Source organism: Panthera onca, chromosome A1, assembly GCF_046562875.1.
Source record: "Panthera onca isolate mPanOnc1 chromosome A1, mPanOnc1 haplotype 2, whole genome shotgun sequence".
NCBI classification, from domain to species: Eukaryota; Metazoa; Chordata; class Mammalia; order Carnivora; family Felidae; genus Panthera; species Panthera onca.
This window is the reverse complement of record NC_138339.1, coordinates 139,991,870-140,010,427: the sequence shown is the minus strand read 5'-3', so window position 1 is coordinate 140,010,427 and position 18,558 is coordinate 139,991,870. Positions and strand designations below refer to the sequence as shown.

Genomic DNA, 18,558 nt, shown 5'->3' with positions numbered 1-18,558 from the left:
AACAGGCACTGTCTTCCTTGATGATTACATTTCAAAGAGACGGCTCCCAAGTCCTTGAGAAAGACATTCCTGAGTTGTAAATCTGGTGAGAGACTGGGGGAAGATTTATATCCCGAAGAGGTAGAGAAAGAATTTACAATTATGAGTTTTCCAGAGTAAATGGTCTGAGAAAAGGAAGGTCAGGGACTAAAGTTGGGGAGAAACTTGTCTAAAGTTTAGTCAAATGGAGGAGAACTTTAAGGCTGTCCTGGCCGACCTGTGGGTTATCAGTGCTTCATGTACTCTGAAAAAGAAATTGCCTTGTGTTGTCCTTTTTCATGGTAAAGCCAGCAAAGAATATCCATGCATTGGCCAAGCCTTATCCTGAGGGGCCTGGGAAGTGGTGTGTAATGCAGTAAATGGTAACATTTCAATTAATACTTTCAGATTTTTTGGCTGCTTGTTAGCTACAGGCGATAGAAATGGGATCTATGTTTGATAAAAACCTCTTTGTGTCCCTTAGGATTTCAGTGTCCTTAGTCCAATTATCTGTCTGTCTATCTGTATAATGATACCCTAGGAATAAGTACCCAGGTTGAAAAGCAAAGGTCAGGCCTCTATTTATCTTTGACTATAAAGGGCAAGACCAGGTTGTGTTTTAAGAGAAAAGGTGTCATGGGAATATAAAGAGAGGATGAACGTGGGAAAGGGAAAAAAAACAAAAACAGAAAGAAGGAATGTTTTCTTTTGGTTGCATATGATTAGCTGTAAGTGCCAGAAGCCCCCTCTCCCTTCCTCTCCCTCCCCCCCCCCCCCCCCCGCCCCGCCCCCAGCTGTGTTGCAGGTCAGCTGCTCACAAAGGGGCTTTTCAATTTACTTACCATTTGATGAACTTTTAGTCAACTGGTTGAAGAACAGGGATGGGACTGAGGTGAGGGACAAGTGCCTCTGGGTGCAAAATTTAAAAGAACACACAAAAAGTCAGGGCTAATTCAGAGTGGGATTGATATTACTGATTTTTCTTTTGACTTAGGGTCCCACCTGGCTTGCTGAGGCACTGTGACTGATCTGTCTTGGTTGAAAATCTTTATATTTTATTTCCTGCGGACATTCACATTCTTTTTGGTTTTTAAAATGTCACATTAAACATTATTTATATTGATTGCCAAACTTTTTGGCGTACCCTTAAATTTTGTAGCTGAGATACGTGCCTCACTGTGTCAGCCTATCCTTACTCTGCTGGAGGCAACAGAAATGGTACTTCCTTCTAGATTTAGAATTTATTTTCTGTCTCTCTAGTTGGGTTGTGTAGGTCTAGAAAGTATTGTACTAACAGAGATGAACATTGGTGGGGTTAAAAAGAACATTGTTCATTTCCCCCCAGGTCACTCACTAACACTTTGGAAGGAAAGATTTCTGCCAAGAGGGAGGTTTGATGAAGAGAAACATCTCTGAGAGTATATGGGTAATTCAAAGCACACAATTTAATGTCACCAACAGAGAATGTTAAATGGATAAACTGTTGATTAAGAGATGGAATATGTGATTCTAATGCTACAATTTCGTCAAGTTATGTTCGTAAGTATGTGAAACCTATCTAACCATCTGTAGTGTTCTAAAGAGGGGATTTATTCAGTCTACCTGTTGACATTGTGAAAAGAAAATGAATGTACCTTAGCATGGTCCAAAAATGTAAGTTTACTTTGCTGTAGGTTTAGGTGGTTAAATCTCTCACTGTTGATTTAGTTGGGTACCTGGCAACAAATGGAAGTAATATATATTTGTTATTTATTTAAGGGATCCTTTCTGTTTTTATTAAGTCCATAGTCATGGTATATGTGGTTAAAATGCACAGAATTCAGATGTTAAAATCAAACTAATAAGTGAACAAGAGAAGAGAAATATAGCATTTCTGTTGGCTTAGGAGGGACTTTACAAAACTGTAACAGTTCAAATAACTCTTTTGCAGTTTACATGGACTCCAACTATAGTAGCATAATTAATATGTTGTATCAGGTTGGCAAACCTTTTGTAAAGGGCCAGATAGTACATATTTTAAACTTTTCATGCTATGTGGTCTCTGTTGCATCTATTCAGTCCTGCCGTAGTAGTAGGAAAGCAGCTATAAGCAGCAGTAAATAAAAGGACATGTTCCAATAAAACTTTATTTACAAAATTAGCCAGTGCGCCGGGTTTGGTCTACAGACCAGAGTTTGCCTACCCTGGTGTCAGAAGATTCTACATGCTTTATTGAAAACTATAAACTGGGTTGTCTGTAACAGTGAGGCATAAAGGATTCATGTCATTTATTGAGCTGAATATCCAAGCCGTTATCTAGATACAAATGAACCTTCATCACTAATGACTTTGAAACAGTTCATGTGTCTATACCTAATCTTATCTCTTAGCATTCTGTATCTGACAAGATTATTTGATGTCAGATGTTATTACTAGGTAAATATGCTATCTATGTTTTGCCATATTTTGCACTCTTATAAAGTCTTAAAATTTCCTGAATATTTGATACTTTACTGAAGGCTATGAAGCTTACAGACATTTTTACCTGAGTAAAGTTTGTTTTACTGGCAGTAATAAATGCTTTTTTTTATTTAATGAAAATTTTTAATGTTTATTTTTGAGAGAGAGAAAGAGAGAGACAGAGCTCGAGAGGAGAAGGGCCAGAGAGAGAGGGAGACACAGAATCTGAAGCAGGTTCCAGGCTCCGAGCTGTCAGCACAGAGCCCGATGGGGGGCTCAAACTCACGAACCACAAGATCATGACCTCAGCCGAAGTCAGACCCTTAACCGACTGAGCCACCCAGGTGACCCAGTAATAAATGTCTCTTAATGGGTCTCAGTAACTCAGCTAAAACCACAGAATTAAGGTGGCCTAATGTGGAAAGCTGGCTAACTAGATATTTGGTTTTCATTTGTAGGAGGACATCTTCTCAATTTAAGAAAATTCATTATAGGTGTAGGGACAGTGGTTAAATAGTGCTAAATGACACTTTTTAAAATTGGGCTGCATGTTTGGAAGAGCTGTTGTGACAGAGATAGCACAGACTTTCCATTAGTGTCCTGGTTTCTTTTTTCCCTGGGTTCTATTTTTAGAAGGTGAATGGACATCCATAATTAGATATAGTCCTGGAGATACACGTGGTTGAAACCACATGAGTACATATGAACACTAAAATCCCGGGTACTTCCAATGAGTGTGTGCAATGTTTCATGCATAGCTAGTTTCATGAAATTCGAAAGTTTGTACTCTACTTACATCTTTCCTTACTTAGTTTTTTAAATTTTTTTTTTTTTTTTTTAACGTTTATTTATTTTTGAGACAGAGACAGAGCGTGAATGGGGGAGGGTCAGAGAGAGGGAGACACAGAATCCGAAACAGGCTCCAGGCTCCGAGCTGTCAGCACAGAGACCGACGCGGGGCTTGAACTCACGGACCGTGAGATCATGACCTGAGCCGAAGTCGGCCGCTCAACCGACTGAGCCACCCAGGCGCCCCAATTTCCTTACTTAGTTTTAATTTAGTTAAGTTATTAGGCTAGAGGTTAAAATGTCTAGGACCAAAGTATCAGGTCATTTGGATTTCCTAGAAACCATCTTTAATCTACAATTGAATGGGAGTATAGGTGTTTGGCAGGTGACATGTTAACGCTAATACACTACACTGGAGTAGATGGTTGTATGTTTTCGTTTCTTGGTTATTCTTTTTGGTCAGATGGACAAACTTTTATCTCCACACCTCTCTCATGGCCAGGACTCATGTGAGACACCTGACACACACAGGTCAAGGAGACTTGGGCTTCCTAAGATTCCCAAACTAAGTGCCTCCTTGGATTTTGTGTCCTAGAGTCTCTCCCACTCACCATATTCTCAGCACCCCCTTTATCTGTTGATTTCTTCTCTGTCAGTGTTTGGAGACAATGACTGGCAGATAATGTCTGCAAGGCAGTTTTAGCTCCATAGCACAAACATGTGGCATTAACACCATATGGTATTGATTATATTTTAGTCAGAATGTTTTGGGTTTAAAATATTCAAATTGTGAGAATTAAGTAGACATAAATATGATATATAGTTCAGATAACATTCTCCTGGTTATGTGACATAGATTACCATATAACCAATGGCTTCCCCAGAAAGATCTCACCATCTGAGGAATCTCCTGATTCTTCACATTTAATTGCAGAACGTTAGCCAGACTTTCTATGATGTTCTCTATTCCCTGTTTTATTCAAATGCCTCCTCAACTTCATATTCTTATTTCCTTCTGTGACTTTTATTCTTCTTCCTAGTTACATACTGTATACACTGAAGAGATAGGGCAGAATGAAAGAAACATTTATTGAGTCTTCTGGGTGAGTCTCTCATTAGATATTGTCTATCTGATAATTCTATATATCTAATTATTGTATTTCTAAGATGCCATGATTTATATTTTTTTCTAAGAAAAGAATTCTTAAGAGTCCTAGTGTTCATGACTCACAATAATAAAGGCTTTATTTCTCCCTCTTGCTCATATTTCAATAACAAAGGTATTTTTTATAGTTATATATGTATAGGTATAAAACCTAAATATCCCTGAGTACTTCTGGCATTGATTTCATCTAGCTTTAGCTCAAGAATAATGTGACTCTCACTTTTCACCCTTAGGACTTAAACACAGGTTTCTTACTTATTGATACAGACATATATATGGGTATAGACAGGTAGATAGGTAGTTCATTATTAGTATAAATAAAGTGCAAACCCTCAAGTACAGCATGTGTGTTGCAACCACAGTTATTTATTTTGGCTGGAAATGATTGATCTGAATTGAATCAAAGCATAAGGCAAATCTTGTTCCCTCATCACCCAGTAGGTCACATTACGATCAGTTTACCTTATACAAATTTATCCTGTAACATAACTGGTGAAGGTTTTCCAAGGCATATGTCAGAACAACACAATCCTGAGCATATATGTGTTCCCTTCCCGTTGAAGGCCAGAGAGGCCAAGAACATAGTAAATAGTAAAACAGATTCAACCTAACCCTGTTTGACTCCAGATATCAGTCTTAAATCCAAGTATACCATTCATGAGTTTCACCAAATTTATTTCTTTAAAAAAATTAGTAAAACACACACCACCTAAAACATGGTATCTTAGCCATTGTTAAGTATACAGCTCAGTGGCATTAAGTATATTAACATTGCTGTGCTACCATCATCACCATCCAGCCATGAAAGTCTTTTCAACTTATTAAACTGAAACTCTACCCATTACACAATGACTCCTCATCTTCCCTCCCTTCAGCCCCTGTCAGCTACCACTGATTTTGACTACTCTAGATATATCATATAAATGGAATCGTACAGTATTTATCTTCTTGCAACTGGTATATTTCAACTTGAACTATCTTCATAGTTCATCCATGTTGTACCATGTATCAGGATTTCCTTCTTTTTTGACATTTAATATTCCACTGTATGTATATACCACATCTTGTTTGTCCATGTTTCCATCAGTGAACACTTGGGTTGCTTTTGGGTGTTCACCATATTTATTTATTTATTCCATGGTTGTATAAGTTGTTTTCTGTTAGAACCACAATAGGTTCTTTGCTGCACATGCTTTTAAATTAACATTCTAAATAACATACACTTAATGCCAACAGAGAAGAAAATGATGAGTTAATCCTAGGACTGGTGGAGGGGTTTTGAGAGGCGATTGAAATACCCCAGAAAAAGAAAATAAAGACTATGGATTCCATTGTTCTGTATGAAGGAAACACATGCTTCCATTTGACCACAAAAAACAAAACAAAACAAAACAAAAAACAAAAAAAAAAAACCTTATGCCTCCCTGGAGCAGAGTTTCAAGGACATTTGGGGATTTGGGTCATGAAATATGTTGTAAGTTTTTACTTTTTTTTTTTTTTTTTTAAACCTTCTGGTAAACCAGTATAGGTAAACACATTATATGGGCAGCCTTAAAGATAGCTCAGTGGGGGAGAATCAAGTAAATGCCAGAACATTTTAAATCAAAACATATGCAACCAATATTTTCTGATAATCATTTTTATTTGAAGTCATTGAAGTTACTGAAGTCATTTTATTCTTAAATGAAATTACTTTTTTATTTCCAAAATTGTGTGCATAACACACATGTTGACAGTATGTCTTCTTAGCTTAGAATTTTGAGTTCTGGGTTTATACCATAGGCTCAGTTTAAAAGCTCAGAATCCAGATTATTGTAGTTGCATACCCAAAGTGAGTAGAGGGCTGATAAAAAATGATTATTAGTAAATGCCCTTAAATCTGCATGATAATGACATTTTAAAATTGACATTTTAAAAAATAGTTTTTGGTTGAAGAAGATAATTCTAGAATGTCAGTGTTAAATTTTGTAACATCTTGCTTTATTAATTCATATTACTCTATAAAAGGTGCTAATACATTTGCTACTCTTTTCATGAGTTTATATAATATTCAGAATTAACTTGACTACTCTCAAGAAATTATTTTACTGGGGCTCCTGGGTGGCTCTGTCAGTTAAGCATCCGACTTCTGCTCAGGTCATGATCTAGCAGTTTGTTAGGTCCAGCCCCGCATCAGGCTCTCTGCTGAAAGCTCAGAGCCTGGAGCCTGCTTCCGTTTTCTTTGTCTCCCTCTCTCTCTATCCCTCCGCCACTCACACTCTGTCTTCCTCTCTCTCAAAAATAAATAAACATTTAAAAATTAAAAAAAAAAAGAAACAGTTTTATTTATGAGCATTTTATATTTTAGGCTAATAAAGTGGTCATGAAAACAAAGAAGCCAAATAATTATAATTTTATTTTTTCAGGAAATATTCAGTGAGGAATCACTGTTTTATTCCTTATTCTGGTTTTATAATACATGAATAAAATACTTTGATCTACACACCATGAAATTTGTGAATTATATGAACACTGATTATTTTACATTTATATTTTACTTATTTTCTGTGCATTTTCAATTGTTTATCTCTTAGACATTTTTTGAAGATTTCTTCCTTAAATGCGTTAAAACTAAGCACTCCATTTCCTAATTAATCCCATGATACCAGATTGTATTATTTCTTTATTTTTTAACATCACACTTGTAAATCAAACTTAGAAACACTTTTCTTCTAATATCATTTTAAGACTGTTTTTAATTCAGTTTGCTACCAAATTACCAAAGTAACCAGTAAGTTCAGTTGAAATAGTTCATTTCCTTGAGTGGAAGATATCATGGACAAGTATTCTTTACTGTCATAAAGAGTCAGATGTAAAATGTAAATGTAAAATGATCAATTGATTGATTAAACATTTTATTTTTTTAATTATTTTATTATTTCATTTTTATTTTATTATTTTATTTTCTAGTCACAGAGTAGGTAAGGAATTTTTATTTACAGTTTCTGAAGTATGTAAGTGTCTATTGTGTTTTTGGAATATGCCACTGATTCCCAAGGTTCTATTAGTATAATAGAGGAGATGAGTCAGGTGAACCAAAAACCACTCAAACAAAACAAAGCAATGATAGTAACTACAGGAGTGAAAAGTACTTAGGATTTGGTACACGTTGCATCCTCAAAGGCTCTAGGTACATAAACTCTGAGACTATAGATGTATCCTGAGTTTAGTCATAATAAATCATCTGTTCTAAGGATGTGTACCCTAAGTAGGTCAATAGCTGAGAGCATCTGTGATTTCCATAGATCTGTAGGCCAGATTCCTGTGTCCCATCTCAATTCAGTTAAACAGCCACAGATTCTGAAATTAAAAAAAAAAAAAAAAAAAAAGAATTCCTGACGGCCATGGTCCTTCATTTGTTCCTCTAGCATTTTTTGAACAGCTCTGGTATCCTTTGCTCTTCATACTCTATGTGGGCCCTGCAGAGGTGTCAGGTCAGCTAAAACTGAGTATCGCTATGAAAATTCAGGAAAATCAATGAAATGTGAGGGAATTGACCGTGATAATTTCCCACATCTTAACTTGAATTATATACTAATGGTAGTTTTGGGATAATGCAGAGCAAGTAGTAATAAGGGCTTTTCTTGCATGTGGAGAAGGAGAGCTGGCTTATTGGACTGGGTTTGAGAATTAAGTTAAGGATGCTCGTGTAAAAGACATGAGAGGTGACACAAGGTCTACTTCCCTGGAAAAGTAATCATTTATATATGCTTGCTTCTGGAGGTAATGGGAAGCCAGATCCCTTGGAAGGAATTAAAGGAAAAGAGAGTTATGTGCATAAATTTACAGAAGTCAGAAATATTAACTGGGGATGTTCATGTTTAATCCATGGATGAGATAGAGGTAGTTCAAAAAATAAATTATGCCAGAAAAAAGAATTCACTCATAGTTTCTATTTCGCAAGTTGGCATAAGTTTCTCTCAGGCCACTAAATTTATTATTGTGCTAAATTAGAAGTAATTAAATTATCATCTTGTTTTGATTCCCCCCCCCCCCCCCTCCGGGAGCAAACCTTTACCACCAAATAGACCTGTGGTATTTGGTAAAGATATTTTTATCGTTCTGTTTGTTTGATTCGTATTAAATTCCCATCCCAAGATCTGCCTTCTTCTTAGAAGGAAACAGTACTATGGACTGTGTATTTAGGTAGACATTTAAAACCTGTGTCAGCTGCCTTAGAAGAAAAACTAGCCTGTGAGATTTGAACACATTATTGATACAGAAGCTGAGGAAGATGTTTCCATTTATTTCATACAGTATCAGGCTGTTCTGTGTTTCTGATTTCTGTTTCCTTCTTTTCCTCTGCTTTTCACCCTTTCTGCATAGTTTAAATTTTTTTTAATGTTTATTTATTATGGAGAGACACAGAGAGAGAGAAAAAGAGAGAGCATGAGTGGGGGAGGGGCAGAGAGGGAGGGAGACACAGATTCCGAAGTAGGCTCCAGGCTCTGAGCTGTCAGCACTGACCCTGACATGGGGCTCAAACCTACAAACCCGCAAGATCCTGACCTGAGCAGAAGTTGGACGCTTAACCGCCTGAGCCACCCAGGCGCCCCTCTGTATAGTTAAACAAACTTCAAACCTGGTAAAAAAGAAAAAAAAAAGGAAAAACAAATTTAGCTCCACTGAATTTTTTTTCCAAGTTCACAAGAATTACATTTACCTACAATAATGCTTCATTCTGAATTGACAGATTACATCTGTCTTTCAATATATGCAGCAACACCCACTTTTACTGAAAGTTGGATGATAGGTTCATAGCATTGCATTCAGCATCATTCGAATCCAAATGACTAGACAGGGGTTGTCCAGTGGCTCTGCCCACAGGATCAGGCATTCTAGTTGGTGTGACAAAACATGAGTATAGTAAACCGTGCATATGCATTTCATGTTGGCTTTCTAATCTACAAAATAATTGACTTAGCAACAGAATAGAGTAATATATATACTGTATGTGTGTGTTATATATATATAACATATATATATGTTTTTAAATTGTAGATTGACAGGAGGGGGGATATTCAGAAAAGAAAATAATAGGGGTGCCTGAGTGGCTCAGTTGGTTAAGCATCTGACTTCGGCCCAGGTCATGATCTCATGGTTCATGGGTCCGAGCCCGGCATTGTGCTCTCTGCTGTCAGTGTAGAAGAGCCTGCTTAGGATCCTCTGTTCCCCCAGCCTCTTCCCCTCCCCGACTTGTGTGCACACACTCTCTCAAAAAATAAATAAACCTTCAAAGAAAAAAATAGTGCTGATGCCATCAGGGAAAACTTGAGTTAGGCATCTGGACTGGAGCCTAACTTTAAAGAATTGGAAGAACATGGTTAAAAAGAAAGAAGGCAGGATCAGCAGATCATAACACATCAGTTACCATAGACCAGCTAGAATTGAGTGAACCTGTTGGGCTCACTGTTATCTCTCATATTATTGGGCCTTTCTTTTCCCTTTCTAGAGCCCCTGGCTGCTGAATTCCCAGTGGAGATTTCACATCTGCTTGTCATATAAACTTCAGCTCTGGTCTGGTGAGGATTAAAGTCTCCCTGAGATCCTGACTGAGCAGCCTTTCTCCCACTTTATTTGACACCGCACTATATCACGGCAGTGCTGGCTCCTTCCCCACTCACCGTGTGTAGTAAATCCTCTGCACGCCACAAGGTCAGCCGAGTATTAGATGCAGAGTCCTGTCAGAGGTGCTGACAGCTCCATCTTTCTGAGGGTAAGGGAGTGCTGGGTCCTGAAATTCGGTTGCAGTCCTGGCCCAAGAGTCAAAAAAATGCTTTCATCTTGAAAGATGTGATGATTATTATGGGCTATGTTTCTCTGATCCTTAAATCTCTTTTCAGACATGCATCTTGTGTTGTCACTTCTTCAAGTTTTTGGAAGTGCTGGGAAGGAGAAGAAGCTGTAATTGAAATGGGCAAGCGTGGCAGGAGAAAAGTAAGTCCAGAAAGTCTCACCGAGTTACAATATATTTGTTAAGTAGCCTGTAGTTACATTATTCTTGGTCTTCCTTTAGCCCAAGATAGGAGCTTTGTTTTAGGAATACCCATTGCTTGGGGCACCTGGGTGGCTCAGTCGCTTGCTTAAGCATTCGACTCGGCTCAGGTCATGATCTCAAGGTTTGTGAGTTCGAGTCCCACATCTGGTTCTGTGCTAACAATGTGGAGCCTGCTTAGGATTCTTTGTCTCTCTCCCTGTCTCTCTGCCCTTCCCCTGCTCATGCTCGTGTGCAATCTCTCTGTCTCCCAAAATGAATAAATAAATAAATTGATTAATTAATTAAAAAGAATACCCATCATATATAATGATGCCTTTAAGGTCATTTTCTCACTCTCTGTCTTAATTTTCCTTTGCCAATTAATGATTTCACTACTTCCATATAACAAGTTATATTACAATCCAGAAAAACAAAATTATGATTGTGTTCTGGGTAAAATGTTATGGTTAAAGTTCTTTCTAAGTATCTTCTTTCCCTGAAATCTATCAAATAAATTTTAAAATATAGTCTTCAGAAATAGTCGCTAGAATGTCCCAGGAACAACCAAATAAGGAAAAGAGGACAATGCCACTTCAAAAAGGAATGGCCAAGGAAGGAGACAGAAGATTCTCATGACTCAGGTTGCTATTAATAGACTACCTTTACCCACCAAAGCTGAGGTCAGGTGTGAGAAAGGGTAATGCCACATGAAGATTGGGGGGACTAAAGAGACTTAGTAGGGAGACAGAAAAATATGAAAGTAAAAAACCCACAAGAGGAAAAGCAATGAACTATTACCATTGAATCTCAGACAGGGCTAGCTTCATGGACAAGCTACCTGTGCATATTCTCAGACAGATCCCAGGCTGGATTTAATACTCTCCTATCACAGGCTTGAAACTCTTAACAATTTTTGAATAAGGGAGTCTGTATTTCCACTTTGCACTGTGTGCTACAATTTATGTAGCCAGCCTTGATTTGTGGCGGAAAAAAATCCACATCTGGTCTCACGAGTTGGCAGAAAAATTCTGAATGAGGCACTAGCCATTCTGACCACATATTAGAATCATCTGGGTGGGTGCATGGGGGTGCTTTTTTAAAATTTCAATGCCCAGGTCATGTTTCAGAACAATTAAATACGAGTTTTGGTAGAGGTGAGGGTAGAGATAGTAGGGTGAATTGGGACAAGGCATTGGTATTTACAAAAGCTCCCCAAGGATTACAGTGGGCAACCAAGAATAATAACCAGTAAAGGGAAGAGTAATGAGAACGTGCAAACCTGGAACCAGGACCAGCATGCTGAAGTCCAAGTGAGGGGTGAAAACTCACCTGGGGATTAATACTGATGCGTTACCATTCTCTGGTTTTCTGTTTCATCTAGAAATTATTGCTACTAGAAGAGGGTGAGAGAGACATGAATGATTAGATGATTTTCTTGGGTAGAAGCTTTATCGTAAGAGGTCTACTCTGGTTAGGGGAAAGATATACCATCTGACATCTACCGCTAGTGTATAGGAAGGACCCCAGTACAGGACATTTAAATTTCAGTCAAGGGAGCAGAACCTGAGCTTTTCCATCATTTGGCTATAGTGGAGATTTGTTGAAAATACCCAGATATCAAACTCCAGCTCGTAGGGAAACAGATTCCCAGTAAACTGTCTGCTGGTCTAATTATAAATCAGCTATTTATAGTGGTGAAACTGGAAATGGGTATTTCTCCCCTTAAATAAATGGACCTGTACACTGTGATACAGATATATAAATTATGAATTAAATTAGTTTTAATGCTCCTTCAATGATAGGGTGGGGAAGGAAGCAGTCAGTTTCTAGTCAAGTTAGGTCTCTAGGGTTACAGATTCCCAACATTCCAGGGAAGGCAGAACAACTATGAAAGTATAGAAAATGGGGGATGGTATTCTAAAATCCTTTAAGTCATTGAGGAAATGGATGGGACCAACTGAGTTCACTTATGACTGTTACTGAGTGTGGCTAGGCATTCTGGGATCAGACAGTCTTGGCCTTGGTATCTGATCAGACCTGGTGAAATATCAAACTAAAATAAGTCAGTCTCACACTTGGAACATACTATTGGTGTTTTAAATAAATTGCTAGGAATATTATTAAGTTGCTTCAATCACTTTTAAGCCCTTAACTTCTTTGAATCAGTTTAATGACTAAAGAAACAAATTCTTAGTAGAAATGCATGGAGACTTCTATTTCCCCCAAATATAGTACAACCAGCATGGACCTACATTTTTTCTTGCACGGCCCCCATTTTGGAGATGGTACTGAAGGCTTAAGGAGGCTGATGGGTAGTTTAACAACTAGTTTTAACAACAAATAGTTTAACAACTATTAGAAAGATGAGAAACACCAAGGGTGAGAAATACAAGATGGTAACAGTTTGTCTATTAAAATAACATCCATGGTGGAATAGGGAAAAACACTGCAGATGTGAGTATGGGTTGAGGAGAGGTTTTTAAGTAGTCTCTGGTCTTCGTATCAACTTTTGTATATTAGCACCACAATATTTCCTTCTGAAAGTAGAAAACAAACAAACAAAAAATCTAGCTCTGGGCTAGCCAGACTAGTAGGGTAGCATCAGAATTATTCTCAGATGCCCCAGTTGAGGGGAGGGACTAAATAACAACACAGCACAAGGGATGATGATTACCCTGTGGAAAAAGAAGTGTCAATGCTCTCTGCCCTGAGAAACAATGCATTTCTATCCTCCAAACATGGATACTAGGACTTGGCCATTGATCTCTCCACACAGATTCAAATCATAGGCTAATGAGCCAGTTTCTCCAGGAAAAAAATGAACTCAGAAAACATTAAGACATTTTTGCGGAACAACCATTAGCGAAAAAAAGACAAGAAAACACACCCTTTTAATCAGCTAAATTTGATTTACAGGAAGAGGCAAAATAAATATGGGGAATGATAACAGAAACATGAATCAAGGTAAGACATTAAAAGTACTGATTGGAAATACTGAATCTGAAAAATAATAAAGTTGATGAAAAAAACAACTCCACAGAGAAGTTGAATTGCAGAATGGATACAACCCAGGAACACATATGTGAACTAAGAGAAAAGGTAAAATAACTCTGCCATAGCAAAGACAGTGCCTCAGGATCAGGGTGGGATTTATTCTAAAAATATAGGTGTTATTCAATATTAAGAAGCATAATAGTAAAATTCACCATATTATGTCCAAAGATAAATCCCACATGATAAATCTCCATAGATGCTGAAAAAGTGTGTCATAAAATTTAGCATCTTTTTGATTTTCAACTGATTAAATAAAAATTAAAATTGGTTAATATTTCCTTAACATGATAAAATATTTATCTTGACTTAAAATCCAACAATTTAGGGAGAAAAATGAGATACTCCTCCTATGATAAAAAATACAAAAATGTTCACTATTATCTTTACTACTTACATTTTATTTGAAGTATTAACTAATACAATTAGCCAAGTTAAATATGTTAGAAAAGCAAGAATTGTGGGCTAAGCTATACATAAAATTAACATATAAATCAATCATCTTCACGTGTAAAAGCATCTCTCTAGACAATATATTGAAGAGTATACCCCATTTAAAATGACAAAGTAAAATAAAATACCTTTAAATAGTCTTAACTAGAGTTAGTTAGGTGAGAAAAATTATAATTGTTCTGAAGGAACCAAAAATCAAAAGGAGACTTGAAAAAATGACAATGCTTTCAGTATTTGGGGATATGTAGATTTAACATCAAAAAGATATCAATTATCCCTAACTTTATTTATAAATGTAACACCAACCTGATAAATACACCAAATGAGTTCTTTGCTTTTTCTCTCTAGCACTATTGCAGCTCAGGGGACACTGGGTAGGACAGAAAGCAGTGTCCACTTGAGAGGCCGTGGAAGAAGCAATGTCATCAAGGTGATGGACGCGGAGCACACGAAGAGGGAGTTGGGGACACATAGTGAGGTGGTGTCAATGGGGCACTCCAGAAGGCTCACTGAAGGGGATTTTAGGAAATAAAGAAGCTGCAAATAGCAGTATGAGGATGCTGAGTGGTATGTTGTAGAGAGAGATTTTTGACGATAGAAAAGTATTTGGGGTCTAATTTTCTCCTGGAGATATGCTAATATCCCTCCAAAGTTGAGGTTATTCTAGACATAACAGTGATTGTCAAGAAGGAGGTGGAGTAGGAGGAACTGTCCATCACTTATCCCAAGCATGTATGGTGGCTTACCTGCATCAATTTGGAGTGCTATGTGATCAAGGGCAATCACTTTAAAAGTCCTCTGAGTGGGCACTTGTCACAGAGCCGCTGAGCTCTTAGTGATGCTACTGATGAGAACGGGGAAGCTACAAAGGTGAAACATCATCTTGAGGTAAAATAATACTTCATGAGAGTAAAAGAAAAGTTGGTATTTGTTGTGGCAGTGTTCACCTTTACCTAATCTCTGTACTCCTGGAAAATAGCAATGATAAGGAAACTCCCTCCTTTTTTGTATTCCAGGCAACAGCTCAATGCAAAGAACCACCCTTCTCTGTATGACATAGATAACTCTTGGGATGTTCCCCTAGATTCCCCGTGACAAACCTAGACACAAAGATTCTAAATCCCCACTCTTTGTTTATTGAACGATTACCTGCCCTGCTTATTCTCACTGGTCAATCTGAACATGTGACCACTAAAATTTAGTTAGACTTTTCTCCTCCCCTCTAAACTCTGACTTGTTCCTGAGGTTCTTCCAAGCACTGGATCATGAAACATCTCTTCTTTATAGTCCCTCCTGAGAATTAGGACCAAAAATAAAACACACACACACACACACACACACACACACACACACACGCATTCTCCTTGCTCAACTGTCTGATCATGTCACCTGTTCATCACCACCCCCCACTTCATTCATCATAGCTTTGTTTGCTCCTCCCTGAAAATGTCCTTTCTGTCTGACCTTCAAGACTGTTAGAGAGCAGATGGTGAGAGCATTCTCTAAGTGCAAGAGTCATCCTTCATGACGTTTTCCTTACTAATGTCTGGACTTGGATGTTTTCTTTGACACTTTATAAATCTTGTTTTGTTTTGCTCTTTGACATCTGTGGTGGTGCTTATTCACCTCAAGTGAAATCTGAAGGGTGACCAAGACCATGAGAGAACTGCAGATCCACACTTGAGGCTTACCTGAAGGGTGATGGGAGGTAACAACTGACAGTGGAAGTAATGAGGTAGTTGAGAATTTCAGAAGAGTTTGCAAGGAGAGCAGAATAGACTTTGGACTAGAACCCTTTAAGCATATTAGATATTTGAGGAAAATCAAGAAATCCTAGTACCCTTAATTTTCAAACATTACAGGTGTAGGGGCATCAGCCCTCTTGTAGTGGAAAGCTCAGGTACAACTTTTGAGTCTCCTCCCCCCCCCCCCCAAAAGAAACTTAACTACTAATAGCCTAGTATTGACTGGAAGCCTTACCGATGACATGAACAGTCAATTAACACATATTTTATATGTTACACATATTCTGTATTGTATTCTTACAATAAAGTGAGCTAGATACAAGTAAATGTTAATAAGAAAACCATAAGGAAGAGAAAAAATACATTTACAGTACTGTTATATTTACAAAAAGATCTCTGTATGAGTGAATCTGTACAATTCAAACTCATGTTCAAGTATATAGTGAAAGCAATAAACTAAATCTTTCCTTTTCTCTTCATCCTCTTCTTCCTCCCTGACCTCCCTGCCTTCTCCTCTTTCTCTTTCCGATTAACTCCATGAATAACTAGGCTTAATATAAAGAAATCCTTAAGAAGCAATATGATACAGTGTAAAGAGCACTAGAAATTAAAGAATTTGGAATCTTCTCCTATTTTAACAATAAATATTACTTTGACACTGAAAGTAATTTTATTTATTCATCTGTTAAATAAAAGGAGTGGAAAAAAAATAAAAGGAGTGAATTTGATATTGTTTGCAGAAACATCTGAAATGAAGTCGAGAATACCAAGAGGCCATAAAATGGAGCCAGAAGACCATTGGGAAGGTTAGTCTTAGGCTCTTCCATACTTGGATGGAATATGAACTTTTAGAATGTGCCAACCACAAAAGTACATCTTGTTGGAATTCTCAGAATGAGGCTTAATTTGCTGTATTTCAACCCAGCATTTAGCATAGTAACCTAGCCTATATGGATCAACCTTAATTATCTTTACCTATATCAGTCGTAATTTTTTCAGAATAACTTACACAAGCATATGGTTTTTGCCTTTATAAATTCTGTCTTACTCCTCCCCTTTGGAACACATTTCAGTTTCCTCCTCAATCTGTATCTCCCCAATTTGAATTCCCAAAGACCCCAAATGAACTTTTGGTTAGCTTTGTCACCTAAATTCTTTTTTCTTCAAGGTGTCATCTGTCTAAACATCTAAAAATCAGAATTCTGCTTTGTCTTCCACAGGATTCAATGACTTTTGTAAAGAATGAAAAGGATGCTAAGAAGCTGCTGTTAGAACTTTAAAAGATGCAATGCAAAATGTTACTGAAGTCATTCAAGAATATTTCAGAAGAAAATTATTCCAAGGCCAAGCAAATTATTATGATTATGATGCAAGTAAATGATGGTGTGAAGTAATTATTATCAGTGACAAAAAATGAAAAGAAACCAGACTTTTGACAAAGAAACCAGTAAATTATTTATTATTTATTTATTTATTTAATATGAAATTTATTGCCAAATTGGTTTCCATACAACACCAAGTGCTCATCCCAACAGGTGCCCTCCTTAATGCCCATCACCCACTCTCCCCTCCCTCCTACCCCTCATCAACCCTTAGTTTATTCTCAGTTTTTAAGAGTCTCTTATGGTTTGGCTCCCTCCCTTTTTTTTTCCCTTCCCCTCTCCCATGATCTTATGTTAAATTTCTCAGGATCCACATAAGAATGAAACCAGATGGAACTGGAAAGTGTTATGCTAAGTGAAATAAATCATACAGAGAAACCAGTAAATAATTTAAAAGAAAAAAAAAAAATAGCCAAGATGGAACTTGAGCCCAAATCAGTGCACATTCCAAATTCTCCATGAAAGCCTTCTGAAAAAGATAGTGTAGTTCCTCCTGAACTCCAGAATATACCTGCTGACCCCAAAATGAAAACATTAAGTGAAATTAAAAAAAAACCAGCCTCATAGCCCTCATGGTAGTAGGGAATGATGCAGAGTAATTATATGAAGAAGAAAAGTTTTACAGTCCTCCATGTCTGAGGATGGTGATATGTTAGTAGTAATGGCTTCTTCATTGGGAAAGTCATTTTTCGTTATAAAAGAAGAGAGTGGTTACCCTTCTTCAATTAAGGAGCAAAAAGGCCCCAAGGAGTGTTACCTGAAAAAGATACCCTTGAAACCTATTGGGTTATAAGAAATGGCAACAACTCTTCATGTCAGGAGGTTTGAATCCATGCTTTCCCATTCTTTCTCTGGATCCAGAAGCTCTAGGAAAAATGACAGTGAACAACTGTTTCTGAAAAGCAAACTGCACTTTTTCCTCAAAATGAACCTTAGATCAAGAATCTGTTTCTTTAAGATCATAAAGCAGTTATAGCTCCCCCTTCCTTGTTTATGGGAAGCAAGCAAGAGGTGGAAGGAATAGCCATTCAACATTGTTGTGTTAGGGGAAGAATGTGCATGTGATGATTGATTAGTGAACTCTTTGTGAACATTTCTGTCTAAAATTACTTTTCTTTCTCTTTTTTTTTTCACTAGTCTATTATTTAAATGTATATTTGACTGTCTTTGGTCTGGTTATAAAAATGTTTGCTTTAGTCTCTGTTTTTCCTTTTAAAGTATATTCAGGTTATGTTTACATAAGGCTTTCACAAACCAAGTATATATTTAAATTCATTTGTAATATGCTGCAGAATATTTCCTCTATGAAATAATTTGGAGTTTATAATTATCTTATGTTTCTCATCTGTGCTTACCATGAAATGCATTTCACTGGATCAGCTCTGTTTTTGCTTGGAAATAAATGTCAAGATATATTTAAAATGATAATAGAATATTATGAGGAAATTGTAGCAATTAGAAATAGATCACCTTTATTAAAAGTTGTTATTGTTAGCAAAA

General features: G+C 37.1%; 1 long non-coding RNA gene across 1 annotated transcript; it reads left to right on the top strand.

Annotated features, from left to right (window-relative positions):
- The first annotated feature begins 13,209 nt into the window (after positions 1 to 13,209).
- Positions 13,210 to 18,558, top strand: LOC132680202 (uncharacterized). The gene is made up of 3 exons (XR_009610576.3): positions 13,210 to 13,391; positions 16,417 to 16,482; positions 16,897 to 18,558. It is a non-coding gene; the product is annotated as an uncharacterized LOC132680202 (long non-coding RNA).